Here is a 25826-nt window from a genome sequence, read left to right as displayed (position 1 = left end):
CTCCAGCCCAGGACAGCCTGGATGGTCTCTGGGTGAGGTCTATCCCACACAGAGCTGGGAGCTGGGAGCTGGGAACGGAGTGGAGCAGAGCCCAGCCTGAGCGGCGTGGACCATCCAGACCAGAAGCCGGGTGGAGGGGGCCCTAGCGCCCTGATTCAGTGAGCTGCGGCAGTTACGAGACTTCTCAACCCACAAACACCAAAGACTGCGGAGAAGGTTAGTGGGAAAAGCTGCGGGAGTGGAAGGAGTTCGGGGTTCGGCTTCCATCCCCGGGGGCAGCGGAGGTGGGGCAGCTACAGCTGTTGTTACTTCCGGCTCCGGGCCCACCTGGTGGGAGGAATTAAGTGGCGGATCAGAGCAGGGGTGCACAGCCTGCAGAAGATCTAAGCCCAGTTCGGGTTGGGGGTTCTTGGGGAAGGAGCAGTGCTGGTGTGGCAGAGCTGGCACCTCCCCCCCAAACGTGGAACATAGAACTCGTTAGTCTACAAGCAGTCATACCCCACTGAAAAACCCAAGGGTCAAGTTAGTTGGCTGGGAATATGGCCAGGCAGCGAAAACGCACCCAGATTCACTCTCAGACTTTGCATTCTTTCTTTGCTGACAAAGAAGACCAAAACATACAGACAGAAGAAATTAATAAAGTCAAAGAGCCTACAACAGAAACCTCCAAGAAAAACAGGAACTGGTCCCAGGCCATGGAAGAGCTCAAAAAGGAGTTGGAAAAGCAAGTTAGAGAAGTAGAGGAAAAATTGGGAAGAGAAATGAGAAGGATGCGAGAAAACCATGAAAAACAAGTCAATGACTTGCTAAAGGAGACCCAAAAAAATACTGAAAAATACACTGAAGAAAACAACACCTTAAAAAACAGACTAACTCAAATGGCAAAAGAGCTCCAAAAAGTCAATGAGGAGAAGAATGCCTTGAAAGGCAGAATTAGCCAAATGGAAAAGGAGGTCCAAAAGACCACTGAAGAAAATACTACCTTAAAAATGAGACTGGAGCAAGTGGAAGCTAGTGACTTTATGAGAAATCAGGATATTATAAAACAGAACCAAAGGAATGAAAAAATGGAAGACAATGTGAAATATCTCATTGGAAAAACCACTGACCTGGAAAATAGATCCAGGAGAGATAATTTAAAAATTATTGGACTACCTGAAAGCCATGATCAAAAAAAGAGCCTAGATACCATCTTTCAAGAAATTATCAAGGAGAACTACCCTGATATTCTAGAGCCACAGGGCAAAATAGAAATTGAAAGAATCCATTGATCACCTCCTCAAATAGATCCCAAAAAGAAATCTCCTAGGAATATTGTCGCCAAATTCCAGAGCTCCCAGATCAAGGAGAAAATACTGCAAGCAGCCAGAAAGAAACAATTTGAGTATTGTGGAAACCCAATCAGAATAACCCAAGATCTGGCAGCTTCTACATTAAGAGATCGAAGGGCTTGGAATGCGATATTCCGGAGGTCAATGGAGCTAGGATTAAAACCTAGAATCACCTACCCAGCAAAACTGAGTATCATGTTCCAAGGAAAAATATGGATTTTCAATAAAATAGAGGACTTTCAAGTTTTCTCAGTGAAAAGACCAGAACTGAATAGAAAATGTGACTTTCAAATACAAGAATCAAGAGAAGCATGAAAAGGTAATCAAGAAACGGAAATTGCAAGGGACTTACTAAAGTTGAACTGTTTTGTTTACATTCCTACATGGAAAGATGATGTGTGTGATTCATGAGACCTCAGTATTAGGGTAGTTGAAGGGAATATGCATATATATATATATGTTTATGTATATATATAAGTGAATGTGTATATATGTATGTATCTATGTGTATATGTATGCATGTGTATGTATGTATATATATATGTGTGTGTGTTTATATATATATATATGTATGTATTTAAAAGAGAGAGAGCAGACACAGGGTGAGTTGAAGATGAAGGGAAGATATCTAAAAGAAATAAAATGAAATTAAGGGATGGGAGAGCAACATACTGAGAGAGGGAGATAGGGAGAGATAGGATGGGGTGGATTATCTCGCATAAAGGTGGCAAGAGGAAGCAGTTCTGTGGGAGGAGGGGAGAGGGCAGGTGAGGGGGGAATGAGTGAATCTTGCTCTCATCAGATTTGGCCTGAGGAGGTAATACCATACATACTCAGTTGGGTATCTTACCCCACAGGAAAGAAGAGGGAGGAAGATAAAAAAAAAAATAAAAGGGGGGGGATGATGGAGGGGAGGGCAGATGGGGGTGGAGGTAATCAAAACAAACACTTTGGAAAGGGGACAGGGTCAAGGGAGAAAATTCAATAAAGTGGGATGGGTTGGGAAGGAGCAAAATGTAGTTAGCCTTTCACAACATGAGTATTGTGGAAGGGTTATACATAACGATACATGCGTGGCCTAGGTTGAAGTGTTCGACTTCTTAGGGAGGGTGGGTGGGAAGGGAAGAGGGGAGAGAATTTGGAACTCAAAGTTTTAAAAAGATGTTCAAAAACAAAAAAAAAGTTTTTGCATGCAACTAAAAAATAAGATACACAGGCAATGGGGCGTAGAAATTTATCTTGCCCTACAAGAAAGGAAGGGAAACGGGGATGAGAGGGGAGAGGGGTGTTAGAGGGGAGGGCTGACTGGGGAACAGGGCAACCAGAATATATGCCATCTTGGAGTGGGGGGGAGGGTAGAAATGGGGAGAAAATTTGTAATTCAAACTGTTGTGAAAATCAATGCTGAAAACCAAATATGTTAAATAAATAAATTTAAATTAAAAAAATTAAAAAAAAAGAAAGAAAAGGCCAATGGTCAATGGAAAGAACAACCACACACCAATTGGAAGTGAATGTTGCAAAATAACAAAGAACAAGCCTGGCCCCAAAGAAGAGCAAGGAGAAGATGCTCCCAGCCCATTCCTCTGCAGAGGTGAGAGGTCCAAGAGTTTGGTATATTGCACATATTTTCAGATTTTTTCAAAGTATTAATCAGTTTTGCTGATTTTTTCCTTTTTTCTTTCCTGTTTTTGGTCTTTAAACATATTATTTGTTATATAGGAAGGCTTGGAGATGGAGGAATGTCATTTTGGTGATGTGCAAATAACAAAATACATCAATAAAATTTATCTTAAAATAAAATAATAATTAAAATAGGGCAAAAAAAAAAAGAAATGATAAATGGGAAGAATACAGAGAAGCATGGAAAAACCTATGTAACTAATGAAAGAAGGAAAGAGAATTAAGAAAACAATAAACGCAATGGCTGTGACAATATAGATGGAAAGATTTACCCAAAAAACAACAACAAAAGTAAACGTTGCAAAATTTAAGAAAACAAGCACGTCTCCAAAAAAAGAGATGTAACAGCTCCACCCCACCTTTTTGCAGAGGTCTATAAGTGGGAAACTTTGCACAAACAGGTATGTCCCAATTAGTCTAAATAATGAATCCTATATGTCACTTTATTCAAATTCACATTTCAAATTTCCATTTGGCTGGAACCAAGTGCCATATTTTAGATAATTGTAACTTCAAATCATGTAAATTTAAATTTATATAATCACTTCCTGGCATTGATTATTTGTAATAATCCAGACCTAGCTGCTGACCACTTCTCTCCTCCTGAATACTCTCCCCTCTGTGGGTTTTCATGACAATATTCAGGTTTGCCTCCTACCCTCTGGTTTGCTCCTTCCCATTCTCCTTTGCTTGCTCATCATCCACATCATTTCCCCCTAACTATGGCTGTTCTCCAAGGTTATCCTGGGCCCTGTTCTCCTATTCTCTTTCTTGGTAACCTGAGCAGCTCCTATGAGTTTAACTATCATTTCTAAGCAGGTAAACATATCCAGCCCTAGTCTCTTCGCCAAGCTTCAGTTCCACACCTGCCTACTGAACAGCTCAAAATAGATGTCCCAGAGATATATTAAACTCAACTTGTCTGAAATTGAACTATTTATCTTTCTCCCTAAAACCTTCTCTCCTTCCAGTGTCAAGTTCATAAACATTATGCTAGACTCTGTCAACCCACATGTCCAATCAGTTGCCAAATCTTACCATTTCTACCTTCTCAACATCTCCCAAATGTCAACTCATTCAGTCCTCTCACCTAGCTGCCAATTTAGTACAGGTTCTCAACACCTCTCATCTAGATTTACAAGAGCCCCTAACTGTTTTCCTTGCTTCAAGTCTTATCACCATTCCAGCCATCCTACACACTACTGTCAAAGTAATACTTCTTAAAGCAAAGATTAGACAAGATTCCCCCTACTCTACATTGAGTGACAAGCACATTACTTTGTTAAACATAGCACAATGCAGAAACTTAATGGATAAAGAGTAATAAACATCAGTTTTACAATTTCAAACTTTTTGCTTTAATAATAAAATATTATCTCTTAACTACTACCAAAGGGGAATGAGACTTTTTTCAACCAGCTGAGTTAATCAGCTAAGGAAAAAAAACTTTACTTTCCACCTCATGAAAATTAAAGAGTTATCACTAACTCTTCATTTTTATTTCTGGAGCTTAAGAGAAAAGACTTTAAACATCAACAGTAAGTAACTTCCTCCAACCCAGGAAAGGCAAAACTAGTTTAAGTTGTTTTCTGTGCATTATTCTAAGAAGAAAGAATGTTCAGCTCAAGCAGAGAATGGAAAGTAGAGGAAGTAGGATAGAGAAGGTAAAAAGTTTTCATCCTCTTCAGTCAGATGTTCAGAGTAAAGACTGAAGCTTCATTGTGAAGAGCTGGGAATTTTAAGACAAATGACTAGTCCAATGTATGCTAAGAACAGAACCCAAAGTTAACACAGCCTAAATAAGATGATTCTAACTATCTGCTACTCTATACTACTTCACACTTAGCAGCATTCGAACTTAAGTTTCATTTATACACATTTGAACATACATCCTCCCCCACCCATGAAATTGTAGGCTATTTGAAAGTAGGAATCATGCTGTTTATCATCTTCATAAATACTGTAAAATGGGGATAACAGCTGTAACAGTTACCTCAAAGAGTTGGCATGAAGATAAAAACATAATACAATAGATAATTACTACTATACTGTCAAAGTTAAAAGACAGATCCTTTCTATTAATCAGTAAACTACAAAAGTAGAAAGTGACAATCAAAATCAAGCTATAAACCAATTTTGTTTAACTGTAGAGGAGAGTTGTTCAGAACTGTTATCCACTGTGTCAAAATAAAAGGTATCAATGCTTTTTTTTTGTTGTTTAAAGAAAAGGAAAGACAAATACAAATACATACACCCCTATATGGCAAGCCTCTTTTCAACCTTTTTACAATTTGTTTTCATAGCTCTTCGAAACTTGCTTTCTAAAAGAGTTAGAGAACAAAGCTATCTTAGAGCAGCTAAACTTCACCAGGATTATAATCAAATGTAAAATAATTTCATCACCCCCACTTCCCTCTTTTTTTAAAATTTATTTATTCAATATATTTAGTTTTCAGCATTGATTTTCACAACAGTTTGAATTACAAATTTTCTCCCCATTTCTACCCTCCCCTCCCACTCCAAGATGGCGTATATTCTGGTTGCCCTGTTCCCCAGTCAGCCCTCCCTTCTGTCACTCCACTCCCCTCCCATCCCCATTTCCCTTCCTTTCTTGTAGGGCAAGATAAATTTCTACGCCCCATTGCCTGTGTATCTTATTTTCTAGTTGCATGCAAAACTTTTTTTTTTTTGTTTTTGAACATCTTTTTAAAACTTTGAGTTCCAAATTCTCTCCCCTCTTCCCTTCCCACCCACCCTCCCTAAGAAGTCAAGCAATTCAACATAGGCCTCATGCGTATCATTATGTATAACCCTTCCACAATACTTATGTTGTGAAAGACTAACTTGTATTTTGCTCCTTCCCAACCCATCCCCCTTTATGGAATTTTCTCCCTTGATCCTGTCCTCCTTCGTGTTTGTTTTTGATTACTTCCACCCCCATCTGTCCTCCCCTCCATCATCCCCCCCCTTTTATTTTTTTTTATCTTCCTCTTCTTTCCTGTGGGGTAAGATACCCAATTGAGTATGTATGCTATTCCCTTCTCAGGCCAAATCTGATGAGAGCAAGATTCACTCATTCCCCCCTCACCTGCCCTCTCCCCTCCTTCCACACAACTGTTTCCTCTTGCTACCTTTATGCGAGATAATCCACCCCATTTTATCTCTCCCTATCTCCCTCTCTCAATATATTCCTCTCTCATCCCTTAATTTGATCTTATTTCTTTTAGATATCTTCCCTTCATCTTCAACTCACCCTGTGTCCGCTCTCTCTCTCTCTCTATCTATATATACACACATACATATGTGCATACATACACATTCACATATATATATATACATATACACACACATAAACATATATATATACATATTCCCTTCAGCTACCCTAATACTGAGGTCTCATGAATCATACACATCATCTTTCCATGTAGAAATGTAAACAAAAAAGTTCAACTTTAGTAAGTCACTTGCAATTTCTTTTTCTTGTTCTTTTTCTTCATTATCTTTTCATGCTTCTCTTGATTCTTGTATTTGAAAGTTAAATTTTCTAATCAGTTCTGGTCTTTTCACTAAGAAAGCTTGAAAGTCCTCTATTTTATTGAAAATCCATATTTTGCCTTGGAGCATGATACTCAGTTTTGCTGGGTAGGTGATTCTTGGTTTTAATCCTAGCTCCATTGACCTCCGGAATATTGTATTCCAAGCCCTTCGATCATTGTGTTTCCACAATACTCAAATTGTTTCCTTCTGGCGGCTTGCAGTATTTTCTCCTTGATCTGGGAGCTCTGAAATTTGGCGACAATATTCCTAGGAGATTTCTTTTTGGGATCTATTTGAGGTGGTGATCGATGGATTCTTTCAATTTCTATTTTGCCCTGTGCCTCTAGAATATCAGGGCAGTTCTCCTTGATAATTTCTTGAAAGATGATATCTAGGCTTTTTTTGATCATGGCTTTCAGGTAGTCCAAGAATTTTTTAATTATCTCTCCTGGATCTATTTTCCAGGTCAGTGGTTTTTCTAAGGAGATATTTCACATTGTCTTCCATTTTTTCATTCCTTTGGTTCTGTTTTATAATATCTTGATTTCTCATAAAGTCACTAGCTTCCACTTGCTCCAATCTCATTTTAAGGTAGTATTTTCTTCAGCGGTCTTTTGGACCCCCTTTTCCATTTGGCTAATTCTGCCTTTCAGGGCATTCTTCTCCTCATTGGCTTTTTGGAGCTCTTTTACCATTTCAGTTAGTCTATTTTTTAAGGTGTTATTTTCTTCAGTATATTTTTCAATATTTTTTTGGGTCTCCTTCAGCAAGTCATTGACTTGTTTTTCATGGTTTTCTCGCATCCTTCTCATTTCTCTTCCCAATTTTTCCTCTACTTCTCTAACTTGCTTTTCCAAATCCTTTTCGAGCTCTTTCCATGGCCTGGGACCAGTTCAAGGTTTTCTTGGAGGCTTTTGTTGTAGGCTCTTTGACTTTGTTAACTTCTTCTGTCTGTATGTTTTGGTCTTCTTTGTTACCAAAGAAAGATTCCAAAGGCTGAGACTGAATCTGGGTGCATTTTCGCTGCCTGGCCATGTTCCCAGCCAACATAGTTGACCCTTAAGTTTTTCAGCGGGGTATGACTGCTTGTAAAGAGTACTATGTTCCAAGCCTGGGGGGATGCGCCAGCTCTGTCACACCAGCACTCCTCCCTCCCCAAGACCCCCCAACCCGGACTGGACTTAGATCTTCAGCAGGCCGTGCACTCCTGCTCTGATCCGCCACTTAATTCCTCCCACCAAGTGGGCCTGGGGCAGGAAGCAACTGCAGCTGTAGTTCTGTAGCTGCCCCACCTCTGCTGCCCTGGGGCAGTTGCCCAATCATGAACTCCTTCCACTCCCGCAGCTTTTACCACTAACCTTCTCCTCTGTCTTTGGTGTTTGTGGGTTGAGAAGTCTGGTGACTGCTGCAGCTCACTGATTCAGGGCGCTAGGGCACACTCCGCCTGGCTCCTGGTCTGATTGGTCCGCACCACTCACGCTGGGCTCTGCTCTGCTCCACTTCCAGCTCCGTGTGGGATAGACCTCACCCGGAGACCATCCAGGCTGTCCTGGGCTGGAGCCCTGCTTCCCTCTGCTATTTTCTGGGTTCTACAGTTCTAAAATTGATTCAGAGCCATTTTTCATAGGTTTTTGGAGGGACTCGGCAGGGAGCTCACGCCAGTTCCTGCTTTTCAGCTGCCATCTTTGCTCCACCCTTCCACTTCCCTCTTAACACCATCATTTTAAGTATCTTGGCTCTCTCTCCTTCCAGAAAGCATTTTGTGATAACACACCTGAACAACCACAACATCCAACTTAATTAGGGACTTATTCAGACATAGACATCAACTATAACAAAAGATGCAGCTGCCTGCCTGAAATCATGAGCTTAAAATAAGGCCTTGAGTTTCCAGATATCAACCCAGCTATTATGATAGTAATGATATAGACATATCTTACTTCATGTAATACATGTTTTTGAAATTTCAAATAAATATACTTTTTAAAATAGAATTACCCTTATTTGCACTTTTAAACAATCTTGAAAGGAATTCTTTTGTAAAAAATTAAAATCATCTTACGCCATTACAATATTAAATGAGACGTGTATATTATGTAATAAAAAGCTGTGTATATTATACTGACCCAGATATTCTAAAAAAATCACAGGATCTAACATTTAGCATTTTTCCTTAAAATCTAGGGATATAGCTAGTTTCATTAATGAACACGGTCGCTATTTACTATAGCTAATTTGGGAGAATATATGAGTGTGCCACCAGTTACAGACACTGAAGAGTCTACTCAGACTTTCACTTCCATTCTGAAATCTACAAGTACATCCTGATGCCCTAGTTTCCTGTCCCAGTGGAAACATGAAGTTGGATAAAAAGGTAGCAGCCTATAGGAAATGAATACCAAAGGATAGATAGCTCACTTTATTTATTCTCCATGATCCATTCTTTCCTCATACACTTACTTTCTATTATATTCTTATTTCCGAATCATACATTAAAAAGTTTCTCATTTTACCTGAATAGTTGAAGAGAAAAACAGTCACAGTATTACCTAAAGCCACTAAAACCTGGGGAACCATACAGACCTAAAAACAAAAAGGCCTTTGTAAATCCCAAGTCAAAGCTCCTAGCAACAAGCTGTTTAAACTGCAATGTACTGACCTGAACTTCAAATTACAGTTAATCTATTCATTAAAACAGCTGCAGGTAACTATCAATTTAAGAAGCTTTTTGAAAGTTTGAGGAAAAAGAAAAAGACTAAATTTCCATGAATCCCTTTGTATGCATATACTTCATTTTTGACATTTTGCATATTTTAAAATTCTGTGGCTTTAAACCTTAATGATTTTGGCAAAACGTTCCTAGAATTATCACCAACCTAATTTTATTCTCCTTCCTTTAAAGGAGAAGTACAGAAATTTATGCTAATTATTTCACATAATCCTATTAAAAACCATTAATAAGTTAGATTGTTTCAAATTTAAGTCAAAAGTTAACCCTAAACTTCTAGCTTGGTGGTCACATCTTTATTTTCTTACCTATACGGCAAAAGATTCAGAAATGAGTACATACCTTAAACATATTCAAATTAACATTTAAGACAAGGTTTTTAATAAGAATTCCCTAATTGACTTTTGAACTTAAGCTTTTATGTATAACAGTCTCTAATTTATTAAAGATGATGCTAAAGACTGGGGTGGGGGAGGGAGAGCAGAATCACTCTACGGCTAAATGAAGAATGCAAAAATTCAGTTGTCCAGCCCTAAATTATAATGCCCCAGAGTAAGCAGGTTTCTTATACCACCAAACTAAAGGAAATTCACAAATTCAACCTTTGTTGAGTACTATAAACAAGGAAAAGAATTGTTATCATTTGTAGTTTATGACAAGAAATTGACACACAAGTTCCTCAGGGATAGGGAAAGTATATTGTACTTCTTTATACCTCAAGTATAATGCCTTGTATACAATATGTACCTAATGAATATTTGCTGGACTGAATTGAAGCCTCCACTCCTTTCAAAATCTCCCCTTCATCAACATCCTGATTTTATGTCTATGTACGTTATATGCATACTACACACATACATCTTACAGGACCTTATATCCTTCAAATTTCCCACAGGTTCTACTATAGTCTACTGTGATCAGAGGAAACAAAAACGGAACGTTCTAGTGTAAATTAAATCAAAGTAACCTAATCAGGATTTTTCCCCCCCATTAGCCCTCTTCACAACTAAAGACATATTTTAGATACATCATAAGCAATCAAAAGAAGAAAACAAATTAATGGTCTAAGGTTGAGTCACTTAAGGGATGACTATATATTTCTACTTCCAATCATAGAAATTACTGGTAAGAACCTTCATCTCTTTAAGCAATACAGAGAGAAAAAGAAGAAATGTGAAATCCTTAAGTCAGGCAAGAATGCAATAACACTTCCACAAAGCAAAATTACCTTGACAAAAATTTTGTTAATTCTATTTAGAAGTAAAATATTTGTTTTTTAAAATTACTATTTCATATACGAGTTTATTCTATATTAAAGGCATAATCCTATTATTGTTTTCCTGGAAATTAATAAGAAACCAAATAAGTCCAAGAAAATCAATAAGCAGGAAAAATTATAATGACCAAACCTGATCCCAAGAAGAGATGAAAGGCCCTCCCCTCTTTACAAGGGTATGGGTATAGTGCAATACATCTGTGGAATTTTTTTCAATTTATTGGTAAATTTTATGGAATTCCTCCCACTTTTGTTTTTTGTTGTAAGGAATTTTCTCTAAGGGTGGCGGGAAATGGAGGTCCTTTAGGTGATGCAAAAAAAAAAATAGCTATGAAGTTTATTTTAAAAAATAGATTAGTAGGAAGATAATTTTGTAATCTCGCATTTAGTAAAGTAACTTAATTTTAGCCTGCCATTAAATAATGAAATACTTCAATTAAATTGTTTCACTAACCAAATAATTTTATTTATCTATTTTAGTTTTTCTTAGAGAAAAATTTTCATTCAAATCAACTACTGGATAGATATAAAATGAAAGGAAAAAAGCAAACTTCATTCAGCCTTGAAGATAGAAGTAAACAGCATTCAAAATATTGTACAGAAAAAAAGGAAAAGCAGCCTGAAAAAACAAGCTAATGAAGTCACAAATTTCACTTAAATCTGTTAAGTAAAAATACATTCACCTATCATACTAAGTGTTCAAAAATGCTACTAAGAATACTGAAAGCAAATAATTTTTGTGCTTCGTGTAACATAAGTTTAATGAGATTTCACTTAAGGAATGGGGAGACTCAAACACAGGGTTTGGAGGAAGCTTTTATGTACAATTTTATATTATATTTTGGCTCCCCCTACTGCACATATAGACAAAATAATTTAAGTTAATTTTTAAATTAATGCCTACTTCATATCACAATGTGTTACATGAGTGTGACACCATACAGTGGGATCCCTGGATCAGGGATACTGATCCTTAAGCACATGAAAATTTCATTTCTCAGAACATAAGAGTAATGAAGAAGAACTAATAGTCAACTCCAGAGAGAATGCTAAACTAGTTGGTAAAACAGAAGTGTAGCAGGATCTTTGAAAGAAAGTGATTACATTATGCTATCATTTATAAATGCCAATGCTAGATCTAGATACTGTGAAAAAGTTCAGATGTGGTCCCATGACTTACAATACTAAAACTACTATAATACTAGTATCTATACTAAAAAAAGGTCTACAAAAATATGGTGGGGAGGCTGAAGAACAAAACCGATAATACAATCAATAATGGTACCTTTGTAGAAAGAAAAAACAGAAATCTTTAAAGAGACTGACATGGCTTTATAAGATGGTTCTTAACTCAGATTCAAAAAATCACAAATTTAAAAGGTGAAAGCAGAGACAACACAACCAAGAGAATACATAAAAGAGTGACATGAATCTGGAAAACTGTATAGGTGAAAACTAAGAACAAGCTATAGCTTGTAGGAAATTGGAACTTAGCAGAAAACATTTTTTTACTATATTTAGGGCAAAACCCAAAAAATTAATAAAAAAGAATTTATTAAGCACCTATGATATTGCAGTCACTTTAATGAGTGCTAGGGATACAAATAAAAATATGAGACAGTTCCAGCCTTCAAGAATTTACAAAGTCTCATAACTGGTCTTCTTGCTTTTGGTCTCTCCCCTTTTAAATTCATCACTTCCATAGTAGTCAAAGTGGTGGGATTGATAACTGAGGAAATGGCTCCTGCAGCAAGTGGCACTGAAGCTGAGACTCAAAGGGCACTAGTGTTCCAAATGGCAGTTGTAAGGAGAGCGAATATTCCAGAGACAGCCTGTACAAAGGTAAAATGTCGCATTTGGGAAACAACAAGGAGACTAGTTGGGCTGAAAAACAAAGGGCAAAAGGGGGAGTCACATGAGGAGCCTCAAACATAGGTATGAGACAGATTCTGAAGGGCTCTAAATGACAAAGGAATGTAAATTTTGTACAATTACAAAAAGGAAAAGAATTGGTTAGAACAAGTCCACGCAGTTTTTTGCAGTGTGAGAAATCATACTACCACAGCAATAGCTAACTAAATAAGTCTGACTTTTATCACCAGAGATAGCAAGCTAGGAATGGCAAGGAGAGACTTTATCTTGAGACTCTTCAAGCCATCATTCACAAGTTCCGACCCCTTAAGTAAGATACTCCAGAATAGTACCACTATATGCTGTGTGAGTAGCACACCAGCTGGTCTATAGATTGTGGCCCTCCCTGTCAAAGATGTACAGACATGGCTGTCCAGCTAGACCACTGTGAACAAGAAGCCTGAGCCTTGGACTTCACAGTATCTTTTCCAGTCTCCATGCTCTCTACCCTGTTCCTGATGCTGTGCTATCTTTGCTCCTTCCCTGTAATCAGCTTTGTTCCAGCCTAAAAGGCAAGCACTGGTCCCAGCTCCTGTCTAAGTCCACCACTACTCACCACTCCACTACCACCACATAATCAGCTACTTTCCGCTACATGCTTGCCCCCAAAGGGTAATGGGGAGCCCCTGAAGCTTTCTTGAGCAAAGGAATGAAATGCTTAGACTTACATCTGAGGAATATCAATTTGACTGCTACGTAAATGATGAATTTAAAAGAGGAGAGAGCAAATGCAAAAAGACCAATTATGAGACCCGGAAACAGACCAGGTTATGACAGCTTGCACCAGAGTGGCTGTGGCACGAGCAAAGAGAAGGGGGAGGATTTAAGAAATGTCAAGGAAAAGCAATCAACAGGACTTGGCAACTCAATGGCATTAATGAGGTAAAGGAGAGTTCAGAGTCAAGAATAACTCTTAGATTATGATTGGAAGAATGGTGGTTTCCTCAGCAGAAATAAGGGATGGGGAAGTGAAGAACCCGTGGTTTAGAGGAAATTGTTTGGGCAATGTTGCATTTCTGATACTTGTAAGATATCCTGGTAGAGAATTCAAGCATGTGGGACTGGTACTCAGAAGAGACATGAGGGCTGGATATAAAGTCATCCGTTATAAAGCTGGATAAGATTCACCCATACAAAAAAAATCAAGGTAAACTGAGATCAGTCTGAGGGGGTATACAGACCAGGAGAAAGCCTACTACATAATCCTGGAGTATACCCATACCCAGATAATGAGCACAAATGATGAACTTGAAAAAAAGATTGAAAAGAAAGGATTGAACAGGGAAGAAAAAAACTATGACAAAGCAATGCCACAAAAACTCAGGAAAGACAAAAGAATAGGGTCAAATACTGCAGAGATGTAAAGAAGGATGAGAACTGAAAGAAAGTCATTGGATTTAACAGTAAAAAAAGTCAATGGTGACCTTGGAAAATGCAGATTCACTTGAGTAGTAGGGAAAGAAGCCAGACTCAAAGGAACTGAGGAGAGAATGAGATGTAAAAAAATAGAAATAATGAGTACAGATCTATAGGCAGCAGAGGACAAGGTAGACAAGGAGAGGGTGAGAATTAATGAAAAAAAAAAGTAAGGAAGAAATAGTACAATGGTACAGAAGGGCTGCTATTAAAAAGGGCCACCTCAACCTCTGAAACTGGAGCTAAGGAAGAGAAGACAGAGGACGATGCTGAGGAGCTCTGAGAAGTGAAATAAGTAAAGTTTAGCTGGTTGGGGTGTTAATCGGTAAGAGAGAAAGCGGACTTACTCAGCTGCTAGCTTACTGCCATCTTCTCTCACAAAACGGATGATCTTTAGACTACATGGTCAAGATGGAACTGGAGCTAGTAACAAATGGGTTCAACTTTGTGTATTTTGGGAGTACTACTGTATTTCATTTCTTAGGCGACGGAAAAAAATGAATCGTAGGTAACAGTTCCTCTTTATCCTGTCCTTTCCTCTTTGGGTAGAAACAGGAAAACAAGGTACTGTTGTGATTATATGGTAAGAGAGACAAAATACTCCCAAACCTGACACTACATCAGGGCCTGGCTCCAGCCATGCTTCATTTGACTTCTGCTCTTGAATAAAGTGTGCACTGATGTACTCATATGCACCCCTACAGCTCAACATCCTAATAATTTTCCAAATCAAAGTATCCCCTCCAGCTGCCACTCCCCAAAATGTGTTGTCTCTATTAGAGGATAAGCTCCTTGAGGACAGTGACTGTTTTTGGTTTTTGTATTTTTGTGCCCAGTATTTAGCACACACTCAACATTTAGCAAGCGCTTTTTCATTCATTCATTCTTTCAGGAGGCTTCCTGTTTGCTTCATAACAGATAATGGGCTGATGTGTTTGATCCTGGACACGAAAGAAAGGGAAACCAAAAGCACCATGAAGTATTCTAAGAAGCCATTACTCCCTGGGGAGGAACAAAGAGTCAAACGCTTCCACACCCAAAAGGAATCATGGAACAGGGAAGAGGAGACACTTGTGTTAGGGCCCCTACAAGAGGAAGAGAAGCCACCAAGCAGAAGAGAGGGGGTTGAGTACAAGACAGTTGTTAACATGGGCTCTGTAATGACTATACTATACATTAGAATTTCCCTTCTTCACAGGGGAGTAGGATGACAGAGTTACATGCAACCAGCCCACCAGAAAGGCTTCTGAAGCCCAAAACTGCTTGACATGCCAGTCAAGTAAACCCTAGCCAAATCTGGAGATACCTGCAGCTGCCAGAAACCACAGAACCAGCCTTGATCTGCTCAAGGGCAAGATTAAGCAGAAGCTCTAGATACAAGATCTTGCTCAAGACTTTCTAAACTTCTTGCTGCCAGGCTTATCTCCAGATGTCCTGTCCTTTCACCACCCCCCTCCACCTGAAAACCTCTTGAAACTCTAATATCTCACCCTTTTCCCACTCCCCACTGAACAGCTGAAAACTCTCTCCCTTTCTGCATCCTTATAGAAGCTTCTCTCCCCTTACAAGCCTTTTCTTGGACAATAAATGCTTTTAAACGGTTTATCAGATTGTTTCATTTCAGGTCCCATTATGGGCCTGGAGTCTTTAGTTAACACAGTGGAGCAAAGACTAGAAAAGATTGAGTTGTGATGAGTAGTAGCTCTTCATTGACCTGTGTGTCCCTAACCAAGTTCCTTGACTTTCATGCCTGGCACCTTATCAGTTACATGAAGAGGTGAGGCGAGAACATGTCCAAAGTCTCTTTCAACTCTAAATCCTATGACCCTATTTAATAGTTAGGTTACAAAGCTTACATTCCATCCAGTCACAAAGTTATAAGAAAAGGTTAAAACTTCCTGAAAGCCCTGAGGCCAAAGGAAAAAATCCGCATGATTGGTTAGAAAGAGAACTAGTGCCCAGGAAAATAAACCAAGATTAACAAGGCCTATGTCCCAGGACTAGGTCTTCACAGAGCTGTGGATTAAGTGAGAAGACAGTAAGTGAGCACCCAGGAACTCCAAATCACTTCTAATTCTAAAATCCATATAGTCTACTAAATATCAGCTTAAATTATGTCCCTTACTAGTGAACATCCCCATTCAGGGCTGTCATTTAACATCTACACTCACCTCACTGAAATCAAAGCCCCTAAGAAGGGGGCTCATCCTTAATTCTACAGTATAATTACTTACCAATGCAATTTAATTATATAACTACATCGTTAAACTCAAATTGACACATGCAGTTTGACATTTTCAAATTACATTCTGGGGGAAGGCTATGCATTATAACTTACTTTAAATAAAATGATTCTTCAAGTTAACTGCCACAATAGCAAACGTAAACCAAAGACTAATTATGACATAATTTCTGAGGCAAAGAATAATAGCCCATGTCCATTTTAATAATAGTTAGGAAATTTTTTGTACAGTGGGCATTTTTTCTTACACAAAGAAAAAGGTAAATATACTTGTCTCCAAATGCATTTTCTTCTTGTAAATCTAAAGTATGTGGCACTGTCATAAAAAAACGAATCAATTTATATTTATTAGGTGCTGAAGACAAAAAAAAAAAGGGAAAGACAGTCCCTGACCTCAAGAAGTTTATAATCTAATAGGAGAGATAACATGTAAACATATAAACATATAAAATACATGTAAACAAGCTATAAACAAAATAAACAGTAAATAATTAACAGGCAAGGCACTAAAGAATTAAGAGGTGTTGAAAAGGGCTTCCTATAAATGACAGAATTTTACTTGGGACTTAAAGAAAACCAAGAAAGTAAGGAGGCAGAGTTGAGGAGGGAGAGCATTCCAAGACATGGGGGACAGCCAGAGAAAATGCCCAGAGCCAAGACATGGAATGCCTTGTCTATGGAAGAGCCAGAAGGCCAGTATCAAAGGAGGAAGGTGGGAAAAGACTGGAGAGTTAAGAAGGGGCTAGGTTATGAAGGGCTTTGAATACCAGAGTATTTTGTATTTGATCCTGGAAGTAATAGGGAGCTGCTGGAGTTATACTGAGTAGGGGGTGACACGGTTAGACCTTTGCCATAGGAAAAATCACTTTGGTGGTTAAATACACGATGGATTGGAGTGGGGAAGACTTGAGACTGGCCGACAACACCTCTCCCCAGAAGGCTATTGCAATAATCAAGCCATGAAGTGATGAGGCCCTGTACTAGTGGTGGTGGGGTGTCAGAAGAGAGAAGGGGGCATATAGGAGAGATGCTGCAAAGGAGAATTCAACAAGCTTTGGCAAATGATTGAATATGAGATGACAGATAATGAAGAGTTGAGGATGAGTCCTAGGTGGTGAGACTGAGGGACTGGGAGGATGGTTTTGCCCTCTACAATGATAGAGAATGTAATAGAGAATTGTTTTAGACATGTTTGATTTGTCTGTTAGATATCTAGTAAGAGATGTCTGAAAGGCAGCTAGAGATGTAAGACTGAAGGTTAGCAAAGAGGTTGTGACAGAATAGGTAGATTTGAGAACTGTCAGCATAGGGGAGGTAATTAAATCCATGCAAGCTGATGAGATTACCAAGTGAAACAGAATAGAGTCAGAAGAGGGCCCAAGACAGAACTCTGAGGGTGTGATCTGGATAAGGATCCAGCAAAAGAGACTGAGAAGAAACAGTCAAGAAAGACGAGAAACAGGAGAGAATGCTGTCCCAAAAACCTAGAGAGAAGACAGTATCAAGAAGAGAATGTTCAATAGTATCAAAGGCTAAAGAGAGGTCAAAAAGAACGAGGACTGGGAAAAGATTTGACAGCTAAGAGATCATCAGTAACTGAAGAGAGCAGTTTCGTTGGCATGATAAGGTTGGAAGCCAGATTATAAGGGGCTGAGAAGAGACAAAGTGGAGATAACTACTGTAGATGACCTTTGTGAGGACTTTAGTCACCAACGGCAGAAATAGAAGATAATATTTAGCAGAGGTAGAAGGATCAAGTGAAAGTTTTTTTCAGGATGGGGAGAGATATAGGCATGTTTGTAAGCAGTAGAAAAGGAGCCAGTAACTAGGGAGAAATTGACAATAACTGTTAAGAATGGAGATGACAGAGAGGGCAATCCGTTGGAGTGGATGAATGTGATCATCACTTGATGAGGCAGAGAGGTTAGCCTTAGTAGGGAGCAAGGCCATTTCATAATGTGGGAGAGGGGTGGAAGAGATAGTGACAGAAGACACTTGAATGATAGGAGATAAGGAAGAGGGGAAAAGAAGAAGCTCATGACAAATGGCCTCAATTTTTTCTGCAAAATATGAGGCAAAGGGGCAGCAAGGTGGCGCAGTGAGTAGAGCACCAGCCCTGGAGTCAGGAGGACCTGAGTTCAAATCCGGCCTCAGACACTTGACACATGTACTAGCTGTGTGACCTTGGGCAAGTCACTTAACCCCAATTGCCCTACCAAAAACAAAAAAAAAATGAGGCAAGATACTCAGCTGGATAGACTGGGTGGTATTTGGTTTAAACTCTGGAGTGGGAAGATTGACGGGGATGGGAATAAGGAATTGGGTTATAGTGGGTAGGGAATGGTGTTTGGATGATCTACAGAAGTTTAGAATCACTGGGATGTGAAGGATATCCAGGTGAGAATGTTAGGAAGAGGGCACCGCTCCTCTTCCTAAAGGAGGTTGGAGATTGGTTTGAAGGCCAGTGCAGTTTGAGATGGGAGGCCCTGCTCACTGCTCCTTTTCCCTCTGAAGGTCGGAGATTAGGCAGGAAAAGAGCACAGCAGGAGATGGAGATCTACTTCCTTCACAACAGGAGAAAGTAGTCCTGTTCCCCAACGACTTTCCTATTCCTCTTCCCTCAAGGGAAAATTTTTGCACAACAGGTGATGGAAGGTCACTCCTCTTTGCACCAGAAGGTCTTCACATCCCTACTGGAAGTGGCACTGACAACAGGAGGCAGAAGTTGCTTTGTGCTGGCACAGATGAAAGCCATTGCTTTGGTGCAGATGGAAGATATTCAGCCAGCCCCTTGCCTTCCTTCAGGGGACATGCTGTGTCAGCAGAAGATAGAAGGCAAGGCATGCAGTCAGAGGAGTATTTGGCTCTTCTTCTCATCTGAGGAGCCTGGAGATGAGACAGCACCAGAAGTGAAATACTCCCTCTGCACAGGGAGGAGTCCTTTGGGGCAAAGGAAAGCTGATCCTGCCCCTTGCCATCTTCCTTCAGAGGGCACACTGTACCCAGCAGGTGATGGAAGGATCAAGGTCCACTAGGTCAGAGTTCAATCAGAGGAATATTTGGCTCCTCTTCTAACTGCAAGAGAACTAAATGAGTCAAAAAAAATGATATATTCTTTGATAAAGAAAAAATACATATGAGCAGAAAAGGCTTAAAAAATTAGCTCTACATCAGGAGGTCATAAGCTTTTTTTTGTCAAGGACCCCTTTGGAAGTCTGGTGAATCCTATGGACCCCTTCTCAGAATAATCTTCTTAAATGAATAAAATAAAATACATAGGATTTCAAAGGAAACCAAAGTTTAGTGAAAATAAAGAAGTAATTTTTTTCCCCATCCAAGTTCATAGCTCCCCTGAAATGGACCCCAAGTTAAGTACTGCTGCTCTACATAAACGTTTAGGAATTCTTTTGCCCCCTAAAAATCTGATGAACTTAAGGGACTTGTGATTTTAAACAACCTAAATAAACCTAAAATATACTAGATCTGAAACACAAAACCCATATAAATTTCCAGGTAATGAGAGTTTGCTTCCTTAAATTCACATAGTATCCTAATTGCCCTCTCCAACTAAAACCTAGGCTTATTTTTTTATGGTTCACAAAGTCCCTATTACTGTGTGAAAATGGCTCAATTTTTAGGGGAAAAAAAAACCATGAATGGATGTCTCTAGAAAGTCAAGATATTTTCACCACCAAAGCCAGCAATGTGTTTAGGCAGAGAGTCTCTGGTCATAACTTACTAGCTACAGTAGCCATGTAGCTCTGATCATCTTATTTCTCTGCTCAAAAATCTACAATGGTCTTTAAGTACTCCCTAAAAAGAAGGTCCAAACTCTATAGCCTACTATGGCATTTAAGGCTCTTGTCACAACTAGTTCTTTCTTGGAATTTAAAGCTAGAAAGAACTTACAGATGTAGGCTAGTTTCCTCATTTTACAGGAAACCAGGAGCTAGCAGTGACTAACCCTAGGAAATAATTTCCAACTACTTTTTTCCTAAAAACTTTAACCAAACTGGACTACTTAACAAAGGCTTGAACAAAAGCTTTCCAAAGAAGAAATGCAATCTATCAACAACCATATGAAAAATTAGCCAAATCACTAAGTTAACACCTTACACACAACAAATCATCAATGTTGGAAAGGCAAAATACACTGCTGGTAGAGCTATATATTTGTTCAACTATTCTGGAAAATAACTTTGAATTATACTAGAAAAGTCATCACACTGTACAAATCTTTTTCTCAGAAATGCTACTATTAAGCATATACCTCAAGGACATCAAAAACAAAATGAAAGGTTTCATCTGTATAAAAATATTTATAACAGCAGTAAAGAACTGGAAGCAAAATGAGCATCCATAGATTGGGGAATGGCTGGATAAACTGTGATAGATCACTGTGCCATCAGAAACGAGTATGAAGAATTCCCCACAGGTATGATTTTCCCTACAGACAAGGAGACTAAAGCTCAGAGAGGTTAGATGACTTGTATCAGAAGTCTGAACTTACATGGTAAGTCCAGTGCTCTCTCCACTAGACTTCACTGCCTGTACTGATTTAAAGCTATAAGACTCAGGGCTTAAAAGGTCCAAATGAAACATTGAGTCCAACGTCTTCATTTTAAAAGTGAGGACACTAAAGCCCACAGTGATTATGTGACCTGCCCAAAGACACCTAGGTAGTGAAGGGCAGAGCCGGGCCCAAACTCCCATTCTCTAATCCAGTATTCTGTCAGCCACACCCCAGCACATCTCTGAAGATTTATGCTCTTATTATTCTTAAGCTATTAGTTAGGTTACAAATTAAACATAATGCAAAGTAGAAGAATCAAATTTTTAAAAAAACCAGGAAGAAACTAGCTAAAGGAAGCAAATGCCAAGCACATGAGAAAAGCTGAATGTTTCAAATGCTCCAAGATTCCTGGCATCCAAAGTATAAAGAAAAAAGTTCATCAAATGATTTTTATTTTCTAATACAAGGAGATATAAAAATTCACCCCCAAAAAACTAAATTTTAACTGGAATACCAGATAGATTAACACAATCATGGAGTAATCGTTTTCAAGAGAATCAAATTCTATAACTGGCAATAAAAATTTTTCTTCACCCTCAACTCCTTTCATCCATTCATTCAAAAACCTTTATTATTAAGTACCTAATATTCTACTTCAAAGAAATCTTAAGTGGAATTAAAGATGAAGCTATGGCACATGGGTTCAAACTGGTTAAACATTTAAAATCCCAGAGTCACATGTTTGTATATACCTTTAGACTGAACAAAAGTCAAATTTAGCTAGCCTGAAATTTCAGAATCACAGAATCTTATAACCAGAAAAGACTTTAAAGATGATCAAATCTAAAGCTCTCATTTTAAAAGTAGAAAAACTGAGGCCTAAAGAGGTTTAAAAAAAAAAGGCAGAGACATTCAAGCTAAATGATATTGAGCTGGATTCAAAACTGGCTGAATATCCAGATCCAAAAGGAGCCATTAATGATTTGATAGCAACTTGGAAAAACGTCTCCAATGTCTCCCCATTCCCTCTCAGGACTCAGCAGAGGCACTGCCATCACCACAGTTGCTATCATTTAACTCTACCCTTCCTCAAAAAAGGGAGTTACAGGGTTTACCAACCTTCAACTCAGCCCTCCAGGTCCTACCCTTAGGGATTGTGCTCCTAAAAGGTAAGCATTCACCACATCTAGTCATACCCAAACTCCCACACAGACCTACTAGGATGCTTTCTGGACAATTTCATACTACGTCCCCCTGCTCCCCCTTCAGCCTCCAAAAACAGCACTCCAGCTTCCACCCTAGTCATCTGTTTTTGACTCAAGAGAATTTATCATATCTCTTGCCTGACTCAGACCCATCAGACTTCATCCAACTTCATGACATTGCACAGTATAGGTACCCTCCTTTCTCTCCTCCTCGCCTTACCTCTCCCTTCCCACACCTCTTGCTATAGCAACAATATTCAAATCAATACCATTACTCCTGGAAACAAAATATCTATCCCAAGCCACCATTTTCCTATATGTGTTGTCTTCCCTATTAGAATGTAAGTTCCTTGGTGGGCGGAGCCAAAATGGTGGCTTGAAAACAGGGACTCGATTAAGCTCTCCTCCAAATCCCTCCAAACACCTGTAAAAAATTACTCTAAACAAAAAGACTAAGTTCTTGGAGGACAGGGATTGTATTGTTTTTTGCATTTGTATCCCCAGGGTTAGGTACAACGCATGGCACATAGTAAGCACTTAATAAATGTCTTTTTATTCATTATTTATTCAGTACCCCAGGGGATTTGTGCTTGGCCTTGTGCTATTTAATTTTTCTATCAGTGATTTTGAGAAAAGTACAAAGGGCAAACTTATAAAAAGATAACACAAAGCTAAGAAGGAAAGCTAACACAATGGATTCAAAATCAGGACCATAAAAGATCTTGGCCAGCTAGAGCATTGAGCCAAATCTAGTAAAATGAAATTGTACAATGTTACCTGAAAAAAGCCTTACCCTTAGAGAGATATCTACATCCAGAGAGAGAACTATGGAGACTGAATGCAGACTGGGGCAAACTGTTTACTCTTTTTTTTTCTTTTGTTTTTTTCCTCTCTTTTCTTTTTGTTTTCTTTTTGGTTTTGTTTCTTCTTTCTCATGATTCATTCCATTGGTCATAATTCTTCTTTACAACTTGACTATTGTGTAAATAAGTTCAATGTGAAGTTATATGTAGAAGATATATCGGATTCCATGCCGTCTTGGGGAGGGAAAAGGGGAGGGGGGGAAATCTGGAACTTAGGTTCATGTGGAACTGAGTGTTGTAAACTAAAAATAAAAAAGCTTAATTAAAAAAATTGATTAAAAAAAGCCTTACCCTTGGCTTGAAAAAATCACCTTCCTAAGAATAAGACAGAAGAGGTGTGGTTAGACAGAAATCCATGGGAAAAAGATCTGAAGGTTTTAAAGGCCCAAAAGCTCAACATGAATCCATATTATGAACTGGGAGCCAGGAAAATTAATGCACTCAGGCTGTACTTAAAGACGCAGAGCCCAGGACTAAGGAAATGAGAGCGTGATGTGGTGTGTGGAGGAGAGAGCAGTACAATCAGAGGTGGAATCTCTCCTCAGACACTTACTAGCTATGTGACTCTGGATAGGGCATAACCTCTCTGTTTCAGATTCCTCATCCATAAACCCCTTTTTTGCTCATCCTAACACTATGGTAGAAGCAAGATAGTGACATCATATCCTCTCACAAGACTTTCAGAACCAAGAGATTTCTCTTAAAGAAGCAGAAGTAAAATCTTTCCATTCCTCAGCAGATTCAAATGAAAAATGGCCAAAAGATAAGCTCAAAAAGCTTATCTCAACTCAAAAGCAGATAAGAAAATGGACCAAGCTAGGTTTATCAAGAATTGTCAGCACAGGACTTCAGGAAAACTTGTTTAGACTTATATGAACTGATGCTGAGTGAAATGAGCAGAACCAGGAGAACATTGTACACAGTAACAGCAACATCATGCAATGACTTACTTTGATAGACTTAGCTCTTCTCAGCAGTGCAATGATCTAAGACAATTTCAAAAGACTCACAACAGAAAATGCTATCCACATCCAAAGAAAGAATCATGGAGTCTGAATGCTTATTGAAGCATACTATTTGCTCTCTTTTTTTGTTGTTATTTTGTTCTGTTTCTTCTTTCTTGTGGTTCCTCCCATTGCTTCTAATTCCTCTTTACAACATGACTAATGTGAAAATGTTTAATATAAATGTACATGTAGAGCCTATATCAGATTGCACACCATCTTGGAGAGGGGGAGGGAAGGAAAGGGGGAGGAAATTTAAAACTCAGTATCTTATGGAAATGAATGTTGAAAACTAAAATTAATTCTAAAAAAAGAATTGTCAACACAACAATGTACATATTTATTCTGTATCAAATTCAAACACCTTGTCATGACACCATACCCTTATAAGTAATTGCAAGTGTTCTCTCAATAGGAAGCTATCCGAAAATATTTTTTAAAATATTATTGTTGAAGAGATTGAGCTATTCACTCCCATTAATTTATCAGACTTTATAAAAGAATTTCAAAGCTAGAAGGGACTTTACCTATCCTTTTATTCACAGTAGGCTCACAGCCTGGTAGAATTCCTCAACCACTTATTCTCCCTCACTTACCTGTCACAGCCAATCAGCTGCCAAGTATTGTCAATTCTACTTCCTCAGCAACTCTCTCATCCATCAATCAATATAACAGGTAAAAAAAGTCAAAACCCTAGTTTACATCTTTATCACCTTTTCACTAGGCTACTGCAATAGTCCCCTAATTGGTCTCCACACCAGGTGTTTCTACCCTCTCCAATCATTCTTCACAGAGCTACCAGTGATGCTCATATAGCAAAGATCTAACTATGTCACTCTCCTGTTCATAAATAAACTGCAGTGACCATTACCCCTGGTATCAAATACAAACCGTTCAGTTTATCATTTAAAGCCTTTTACAATATGGCTCCTACCTACATTTCCATACTCCCCTTCAATCACTCTGTTTTCCAGTCAAACTAACCTATTTGCTCTTCCTTGTTCAAGACATTCCATCTCCTGCTTTTATCCTTTTGCACAGACCGTCCATTTATCCTCATAATGCACTTCCTCCTTAACTCTAGTAAAAAACCCTAAATTCCTTCAAAGCTTAGTTCAAGCACCACCTTTTACATGAGGCTTTTCTTAATCTGTCCAAATCCCAAGTGCTAGTTCCTCTCCACTAGAAAATTATCTTGTATTTTCTATATGTATATCTGTATGTATATGCATATACATACAGATACACGTGCACATGCATGTCTATATATACACACAAATACATATACAGACTTTTATGCATACACAGAGTTCCCCTAATACAATGTAAACTGGATGACAGTAGAGTTGGGAGCAGAGGATGTTTTATCTTCGTGTTCTTATCCCCAGGGCCCACCGGGTATATCATGGGAGCTTAATAAAGGCTTATTAATGGATGAAGTTTAACCCCTTCACTTTAAGAAAATTGAGGCTAAAGATTTTATGACTTCCCCCGGTTCACAGAGTTAATTTTTAGTTGAGCAAGGACTAGAATCCAGGTCAACTGACCTCCAATTCATGCTCTTCCCAGAATATCACAGTCTCCATATTTTGACTATCATCTGATTTGCATTCTAATTTTGGATGATGACAATTATTTGAACATGTTTATGCAAAACTTGTATAAGGTGACAAAGAGTCAACTAAAGTAACATGCAGGGGCAGCTAGGTGACACAGTGGATAGAGCACTGACCCTGGAGTCAGGAAGAACGGAGTTCAAATCCCATCTTAGACATTTACTAGCTGCGTGACCCGGGGCAAGTCACTTAATGCCAATAGCCGCCCCCAACTCCCCCAAAAAGTAATGTGCATTCAAACTGTAATTTAAAAGATCTGCTATTCCCTCATTTAATTAAGGCAAAGAAATTGTAAGTTTCAACTACAGTAATTTTTTAAATAAATAAAATTTGCAAAGCCCTTTGCAAACTTTTACGTGCTATATAAATGCTATCAACATCACCATTATTATTATTATTAAAAATAAACAGGAATAATGCTGACCTAATATTAGTGTTTTATGATAGGATGACCAAGGGTAATAAGACATGAAAACAAGCAGATTTATGTATTCATGG

At 38.6% G+C, this 25826-nt stretch overlaps 1 protein-coding gene across 1 annotated transcript in view; it reads right to left on the bottom strand.

Moving 5' to 3' along the window:
• The window catches only part of LOC118847811 (protein SGT1 homolog), a 70740-nt gene that overhangs the window by 22917 nt on the left and 21997 nt on the right, over positions 1-25826 (bottom strand). The gene's annotated exons all lie outside the window — the stretch shown is intronic.

Source organism: Trichosurus vulpecula, chromosome 4 (genome assembly GCF_011100635.1).
Source record: "Trichosurus vulpecula isolate mTriVul1 chromosome 4, mTriVul1.pri, whole genome shotgun sequence".
Lineage (NCBI taxonomy): Eukaryota > Metazoa > Chordata > Mammalia > Diprotodontia > Phalangeridae > Trichosurus > Trichosurus vulpecula.
The sequence above is the reverse complement of the archived record's forward strand: the minus strand, read 5'-3'. Positions and strand labels throughout refer to the sequence as shown.